Source organism: Saccostrea cucullata, unplaced genomic scaffold, assembly GCF_032062105.1.
Source record: "Saccostrea cucullata isolate Sc308-1 unplaced genomic scaffold, CSIRO_AGI_Scuc_v1 ctg268, whole genome shotgun sequence".
Taxonomy (NCBI): domain Eukaryota; kingdom Metazoa; phylum Mollusca; class Bivalvia; order Ostreida; family Ostreidae; genus Saccostrea; species Saccostrea cuccullata.
In genome coordinates this window covers 595001-604756 of record NW_026935288.1, presented here as the reverse complement: position 1 = coordinate 604756, position 9756 = coordinate 595001, and positions in this window count along the sequence as shown.

Genomic DNA, 9756 nt, shown 5'->3' with positions numbered 1-9756 from the left:
CTATCTGTTTTTAACTGCTATTGGCATATGGTGACCAACAAGTAAAAGAAAGTCTTATATCAAATACAAAATGAGAAGCAGTGGTTTCCATTTCTATTTATAGTAACACATGTTTAAAAATAGACGAACTGCAAAATATCGGAAAAATGTCGTTTTTTGTACTTTTTTCTCACATTTTGGATGAACAATTGCAGACTATATGTTTTTAACTGCTATTGGATTATGGTGACCAACAAGTAAAAATAAGCATATACGAAATACAGAAAGAGAAGCAGAGGTTTCCATTTCTATTTATAGTAACACATGTTTGAAAATAGACATACTGCAAATTCTTGAGAAAATATAGACTTTTGCATTTTTCTTAACATCAGGAATGGATAATGCAGACAAACGGCTGATATTTGTTATTGACAGAAGGTGACTAACGAGCATGAAAAAGCTTTAGCAAAAATATGTAAGAATAATGTGTAAAGGTATTTTTCCATTTCTACCTTTACTAACGTTATAAAATAGACATTCAGCAATTAATCAAGAAAATATAGAATCATTCTATTTTCTCAAATTAGGGATAGGAAATTGCAGTTAAACTTTCATTAGCTGTAACTGACATAATGTAACCGACACGTACAAGAGAGCAGTAACCGAAATGCATAATAAGGTGGGTTTCCATTTCTATTTATAGTAACACATGTTTTAAAATAAAGGCTCAAGTGAGCTTTTATGATCATTTGTGCCTTGTCAGTCGTTGTCGTTCTCATTGTAAATTTTTTTATATTTTCATTTTCTTATCAAGAACCACTGGGTTAATTCCAATTTAACTTGCCACAAAGTATCCTTGAATGAAGGAATAATACCTTTTCTCTGTTCGACTTTTCACTAACCTAATAATGTATATTTCTGACCAATATTAGTTTGTTTAAACGCCTATTAATAGCAAAGCCATTTCTGTAACTAAAGTTACTCCCCATCCTCTCATAAAGACAAGTTAATTTTTAGTAGTAGTAGTATTTTAAAACGTAACAAGAAATCTTCTTCAAACACTGATACCAATGTATGACAGCTTATTGCCATGAAAATCAAGTCTTTAAAAAGGAGATAAAACTCTAGGGTCATAACAAAATTCGTGTCGGAAGCAAATTAAAAGTGAAGAGGGGGTCCAAACATAAAATCCTATTTCATGTGAGGGGGATTGAACTTCTTTCAGTACCATTTTTTTTTCTTTCAAACACTACCACTTACCCTTATTCGACTACACTGCAACATGCCTGCTTAAAAGGGGGGGGGGGCTAAATCTACCCCCAAATGTTTTTTACCAATATGTTTTATATTTTTTAAAACCCCCCCCCCCCCCCCCCCCCCCCCCGGTTCCAACAACTACATGTATGTTTATACGTAAAATAATTTTATAAAAACCAAAACAACAAATATTTTTAAATGCTTTAGTTAGAGTCAAGAGAAATATATACATGAATGTATAGAGAGAGAGAAATCGAAAGTAAGCCAACTCAAAATATTTGGGCAAATTTTAGATTACTTTTAAACAAACTGTGGTAAGGCATGCATGGATCAAAGTGGATCTGGATCCCTGGAATATTCAACTTTATTATCCCCCCCCCCCAAACAAAGTTTGGGGGTATATAGGAATCAGCTTGTCCGTCTGTCTATCTGTCCATCTGTCTGTGCAAAAGTGTCTGGTCCATATCTTCCTTAATGAGGAACATTAGAACCTACTACTCCACACAAAGATTGCCCATGACCTTAGGGTGTGTCATGACCTTGACCCAAGGTCATTTGGTGAAGTTCAAGGTCACTGAAAAAAACTTAATTCGTGTCCGGTCCACATCTTTCTTACGGATAAACTTGGCATGTTCTTATTTCACATAAAGATTTCTCAGGACCTAAGATTGTGTCATAACCTTGACCCAAGGTCATTTAGGGAAGTTCAAGGTCACTGAAAAAAAGTTTCATAATTCGTGTCCAGTCCATATCTTTCTTATGGATAAACTTGGTAGGTTCTCATTTCACACAAAGACTGCCCATGCAATAAAAGTGTGTCATGACCTTGGACCAAGGACATTTGTGGAAGTTCAAGGTCACTGGAAGAAATATTTCATAATTTGTGTCCGGTCCATATCTTTTTTATGGATTAACTTGGTATGTTCTTATTTCACACAAATATTGCCCATGACCTAAGATTGTGTCATGACCTTGAGCCAAGGTCCTTTAGGGAAGTTCAAGGTCACTAAAAAAATTTCATAATTCGTGTCCAGTCCATATCTTTCTTATGGATAAACTTGGTATGTTCTAATTTCACACAAAGACTGCCCATGACTTAAGAGTGTGTCATGACCTTGTACCAAGGTCCTTTAAGGTCATTTTGGGAATTTCAAGGTCATTGAAGAAAAATTTCATAATCCGTGTCCACTCCATATCTTTCTTATTGATGAACTTGGTAGGTTCTTATTTCACACAAAGATTGCTCCTGACCTAAGAGTGTGTCATGACCTTGACGCAAAATCATTTGGGGAAGTTCAAAGCCACTTGAAGAAATTTTTTTATTATTTGTGTCTGGTCCATATCTTTTTTATGGCTAAACCTCAATCTACTACTTCACACAAACCTTGCTTATTATCTGATTTTCTGTCATGACTTTGATCCAAGGTCATTAATGCAAGGCCAAGGTCACTGACAGAAAAAGTTCATAATTCGTGTCTGGTCCGTATATTTAGTCTGTTTTTTTTATAAGGATGAGCCTTCGTTTCATTTATGAAAATATTATGAGAAATTACATTTGCATTAAAAATGTTTTAGCATTTCACTTTTCTCCTAGATCCATTAAATATTCATGATTTAACACCTTTGAAAAACCCAGCGGGGGTATTTAGTCCCGTTTGGACAGTTCTAGTTTAAACTAACATAGTGATTTGAGCCACTACCTCCTAGGGAAATTTTCTGGATGCACCTAACAAAAAAAATTCAATCGGGCTCGGGCTGTCGACCTGAATATAAACGATAATGCTAGTTTCGTTTAGAAAACCCTCGGCTGTCTCCGTAAATCACCACCCAGAGGGTCTGGTAAAGATACGTAATATCATTTGTAACGCCATTACCGAAATTCTGGTAAAGTTTTTGATTGGCTGAAAAGAACACACCTGCACGATTTAAATAAATACTTGATAAATCAGCAGAAAAATAACTTAAAGATGTGAAAGTTATATGTCTAAAAGTTAAAGCTGTTAGATAGGAATTGTTTACAATGCCCACCAGTTATAGGTAAGTGTGTTTTATTATATCTTGCAAATATTATGTACAAAAGCAAAAGTGAAAGTAGTGTAGCCCTACCTGCGTAATACACATTCCTTCGATTGATATTGTAATTTCTCGTTTGGATTCCCAGATTAAATATTTGTTTATTAATATAAAGTCACAATCCAGAAGAAGAAACACATATAACATTTATTTTCAAAAAGGATCGTCAAAATGAAAACAAGATAGCGCCCTCTGACGGTTACAAACGCATCTGGGTGGTCGGAGATTTACGGAGACAGCCGAGGGTCTGGTTGAATGAGACTACGATAATGCTTAATTCATTAAGAAAATCGCTGTCATTTGAGTGTTTTAATGCAGGGAGAACATACTTTTGTGATACATGTATTCGAATGAGGTGGACGCGTTGGCGCGCCGAATACAATTAGCCATGTCAGTTACAGGTAATGGAAGTTTGACTGCAAATTTCATATCTCTAATTTGAGAAAAACGAACTATTCTTTATTTTCCTGATTATTTATTAATATGTGTTATTATAGGCAGAAATGTAAAAATACCCTTAAACATTATTCTTATACACTTTAGCTAAAGCTTTTTCATACTCGTTAGTCATATTCTGTCAATAACAAATAAAAGCCGTTTGTCTGCACTTTGACCATCCCTGATGTTAGGAAAAAAGTGCGAAAGTCTACATTTTCTCGAGAATTTGCAGCATGTCTATTTTCAAACATGTGTTACTATAAATAGAAACAGAAACCTCTGCTTCTCATTCTGTATTTCATATATGCTTTCTTTTACTTAAATGTTGGTCACTGAATGCCAATAGCAGTAAAAACATATTGTCTGCAATTGCTCATCCAAAATTTGAGAACAAAAGTAGAAAAAAACTACATTTTCCCGGTAATTTACAGTATGTCTATTTTTAAACTCATGTTATTATAAATAGAAATGGAAACCTCTGCTTCTCATTCTGTTTTTGATATAATGTTTTGTTTTACTTGTTGGTCACCATGTGCCAATAGCAGTTAAAAACAGATAGTCAGCAATTATGCATCCAAAATTTTAGAAAAAAGTACAAAAATGACATTTTTCCGATAGTTTACAGTACGTCTATTTTTAAACACATGTTACTATAAATAGAAATGGAAACCTCTGCTTCTCATTCTGTTTTTGATATAATGCTTTCTTTTACTTGTTGGTCACTATATGCCAATAGCAGTTAAAAACAGATAGTCAGCAATTATTCATCCAAAAATTTAGAAAAAAGTACAAAAAATGACATTTTCCGATATTTTGCATCATGTCTATTTTTAAACATGTGTTACTATAAATAGAAATGGAAACCTCTGCTTCTCATTCTGTATTTCGTATATGCTTTCTTTTACTTGTTGGTCACCATATTCCAATAGCAGTTAAAAACATATAGTCTGCAATTGTTCATCCAAAATGTGAGAAAAATGTACAAAAAACATTTTTCCGATATTTTGCAGTTCGTCTATTTTTAAACATGTGTTACTATAAATAGAAATGGAAACCACTGCTTCTCATTTTGTATTTGATATATTGACTTTCTTTTACTTGTTGGTCACCATATGCCAATAGCAGTTAAAAACAGATAGTCAGCAATTATTCATCCAAAATTTTAGAAAAAAAGTACAAAAAACGACATTTTCCCGATATTTTGCATTACGTCTATTTTTAAACATGTGTTACTATAAATAGAAATGGAAACCTCTGCTTATCATGCTGCATTCCATTGAATGTTCTTTTGTTCTTGTCAGTCACATAATATCAGTTACATTTAATGACAGTAAGTCGGTAAATTTCCCATCTCTAATTTGAGAATTGGTGGAAAATCAACATTAAACAGTTAATTTCATATGTGTCTATTTTTAGACATTTGTACTATTTATAGAGATGAGAGCCTGTCCTCAATAATTTGTGAGATATTATACTATTCCTTGTTCTTATTGATGAAATATTGGAGAGATCCATATTTTTATTATTTATGATTCAGTGGAGCTTCAAAATGATGGAAAATTGACATTTTTCATCATTTTATGAGACATGTCTATATTTAGGCATTTGAAGCTATAAATAGAAAAGGGAAATCCCTGAAAATAATATGCATGGTAGTTATTGGTGTCCAGTCTCTGACATTAGCATATTGACTTTTACAGTATATTTCATAATAACCTAGCAATGGCATCTTAAACTCTGCCCAAATTTCATTTTTTGGATTTTTCTGAAATATGTCTATTTTTAGATACATGTTACTAAAAATAGCATTGACATCCCACTCCAATTTTTTCATGAGGGGACACTACTAATACTGACGTTTGACGACACGCATATGATTTGAAAAATTTCCGTAGACAATTTTTTTTATTTAACCTTAAATTTCTCAAAAAATGCCAAATTTTCCATTTTTCACATTTTGAGAAACTATGCTATTTTGCAGAACCGTTTTCTAAGAGTGGGGTCAATTCTGGAATAACTGGTTATATGCCCTGTATTCTTTAACAGTTGATGTTTTCTTATGATACAAAGATTTATATATGAGTTCACTACATAAAGATAAAAATGCATTCATATTTCCTCAATTTTCATGTTTTTGTTTGGTCAAAAATGGCCGAAAATGGCCAAATTCAATGGATCCGTCTCCATGGCAACCGGGTGCACGTGGGAAACTTCTAACACCATATTTGCTGGTTTTGTACCAAGGTGCACCTGTGGTGCAAATTTCATCAAAATCGGAGATATGTCGTTTCCAAGATTTTTTGGTGCTTACAGAGAATGCATGTACAACCATTCCCCACATCGCTCACCTGAGAAACTTGGGTGATGCAGTTCTTTACCAGATTTCCCCTTTTGCTATACCTATCGTGCCCCCTACCCCCTCTCCTTACATGATTTTAATACCTTAGAATCTACACTACCCGAGGATGCTTCCACATAAGTTTCAGCTTTCCTGATCCAGTGGTTCTTGATAATAATGAGGACTTTATATCAATTATTTTAAAATGTTCTAAACATTTGTATAGTGGCCCTGCCCTAATGATTTTAAGAATTTAATATCCACTACCCGATCAACTTTTTTTTTTCAATTGGCGCCGTTAATACAGGTGAATATTTAATAATGAGGACTATTATGTCCTTTGTATTCTTTTGAAGATTACGCCTTTTGAGATTACGATGGACCAGATATGAAAAAGCAGACGTTGACACTTTGTCAGAATGGATTAAATGTATCAGATCCTTGTTAAATTCGCATATTAAAAGATTGAGGGGCAATATGAAAACCATTTATCCTTCTGAATTCAATAATCCAGAAGTGAAAAAGAATTAGATAGATTACATGATCAGTACGCACTGCTCCCTGCTGATAAAGCAAGTAACAACATTGTCTTTGTTTGTAAGGCTCATTATATAAATTATATGTTAGAAGAACTTGGATTTTAAAAAAAATTCTACAAGTGGTAATTCACCTTATACTCATTGTTCCCTTTCTAAGGAAGAAATTCTTCAAACTCATATGTCAGTTTTGAATACTTTTAATATCCCGAAGAACCAAAATGAATTTGAACTACCATATAAATCTTGGATTCCGAAACTTCATTAGAATCCTTACAAACAAAGATACATTGCTTGTTCCAGTAAATGTTTTACCTCTTTCTTTACTCCTTATTAATATATTTACAGTAGTGAAGGAAAAACTTCAAGAGTACTTTGCAACAATATATTCAAGAGGAGATGTGAATCAGATGTGGATGCTCAAAAAGAAGAAGGTATGGTTTCTATACAAATTTGCCCTGTGATTTTCTAAAAAATGAAACTGGTGTAAAAGTTGAAAACTCATGCTTTTTAAATAATTGAAATTCAATGCAGAAAAATCATACAAGTCATTTTTCTCACATGTGATTTTAAATGCTAATTATGACGTCATAAACACGTGTATTTTCCCGTATTTTGTTAAAAAGTTGCAGAAGACACCAATTTTAACTGGAATTTTCTTTCAGATAACATTGTCCACAGGCATCGCCCACAGAGATCTTGAGATATGTGATTTGTTATTGCATTCTGCACAAAATTTTAAAAAATTAACGTGGGCGATGGCTGTGGACACTGTTTTCTAAAGGAAAATCACCCTTGAAAAATACCATTTTGAGGCTTTTTCTGTTGAAAATAGAGAAATGCTTCACATTAATGACGTCATATTTGCAGAATGGTAAATCTTCAAGCCATATTCTTTGCTGATTTATCAGAGTCATTTATTTAACTAATATGTAAGCCAGTTTCAAAACTTTTTGATGTCATTACATATTAGGGCGCAATAAAGCTAAAACCATATCTTCTTCTTCCAACGAACTTTTGGACAATTTGAAATCACAAGATTTTACCAAAATCAACAGCTTAAAGACTTAACGACTTTTTATGCAACCATTCCCCACGATAAATTAAAGTCAAGGCTTTTTGATATCATTGACAGCTGCTTTTTCAATAAAAATGGAACTCGTAAATTTACTTACCTGGTCATTGGTCATTTGCAAAATTATTTTGTTAAACACATTCTGATTGCACACATAAGAACTCTGAAGTTAACATCAAAGAGATGTTTGAGTTTCTGACTGACAATATCTATGTGCTTTTTGGAGACCAGGTTTTTGGTTTTCCAACAATCTATTGGAATTCCCATCGGTACCAATTGCGCTCCGTTATTAGCAGATCTATTCTTGTATTCATTTGAAGCAGAGTTGTATAAAATCTTATGCGTGAAAAGAAGAAAACACTTGTTGTATCCTTAACTCAACATTTAGATATTTCGACGACGTATTGTCAATTAACAATGGTAATTTCCATTCTTATGTAGATATGATATATCCTGTTAAGCTTGAGAAATAAAATACCACAGAATCTGACAAATATGTTTCATACATGGATATTTTACTTGAAAAAGACGTTAATGGTAATCTAACAACAAAGCTCTATGATAAACATTATGACTTTAACTTTTCTATCGTCGATTTTACTTAATTATGCAGCAATATACCATCATCACCTGCATACGGCGTTTGTATATCTCAGTTGATTCAATACGCAAGAGCATGCTCTACGTATGAGCAATTTCTGAAACGAGGTAAATTATTTACAAAAAAGTTGGTGAAACAAGAATATCAGCAGTCTCGTTTAAAGTCATCATAAGTTCTTTGGTCGATACAATGACCTTGTTAGCAAATACAATTTATCGCTGAGTCAAATGCTGACTTATGTTTTTCATACTTGTTGTTAGTCCATTATTTATACACTGAATTGACGACCGATTTCCACGTTATTTCCGGATCATGACAAGGAGCACTCGGCGGTGTGACCGGTCAGAGGATGTTCACTCCTCCATGGCACCTGATGTTTCGGAGGTCCGTGTTTGCTCTGCTCCTATTTTGTATTGTTTTATGGACTTTGACATCGAATACACTAGTGTGCTGTTCGTTATCTCCATATCCTTCATTAAGTGGAAGATTACCCTAGGCGATTGCCGAACATGGAAAAGAAGACAAAGTCAATTGACACTTTGGCAGACTGGATTATAAGGACAGGGCGGGTGTGACCGATCGAAGGGATGCTTACATGTTTAAGGAGTTGTCTGCTCTGCTCCAAATCTAAATTATTTCAATAGATTTTTTAGATTGATTACTGTTCTATATCTTCATATTAATTTTTCATCTACTTTGTTTGATGGAAAACTTGAGTTCAGTCTAAACACAAATCCCCTTGATTTCCACCTCTATAGATCTCATGTCAGGTGTGGAAGTTCAATGGTCAAGTTTAATGGTTTCAACATGTATAAAGATTTTTTGTAGTGTAGGTAATAGGCCGGAAATTGTCTAGTTTGTAAAAAAAGAAAGAGTTATTGGAGGGCCGAAAGGTCCGACAGTAGTTTTCTTTTCTCGCAGAATTTGCAGTTTGAGGCATACACATGTACAATGTAACATTACTTGTAAAATTATTCTATTATGTTCCTATAAATGTACTCTCTAAGAATTGTTTCTCACACATAATTGTACATGTATGTTAGCATTGTCTTCTTATTGGAGTATCTCAGGTAAAGGTTTTGGCATTAAAAGGAAATACATTCATTTGTAATTGTTAACTTGATTAATGGACAGTTATAGGCTACTTAAAGATTATTTATCACAAAGCATGAATCTCAAAAATCATGTCAATGTTGAATGCATTCTTCTTTCGATGGATAGTGCAACACAAATTTATACTGATGAATAATCTATTAATGTTTAAGTAATATTTTGAACTTTAGGTCTAAAATTAGTCAAGATAATAAACCTTGAACTAAAAATCACAGGCAGTTGTTTCGGAAATAAAATTTTAACACGTTATAATTATACTATGGGTTAAAATTTATTCCGAAACAAGTGCCTGTGCTCAAAATGGATAATTTGAAATTATTTTCCAACTTATCGCCAAGGCTATTCA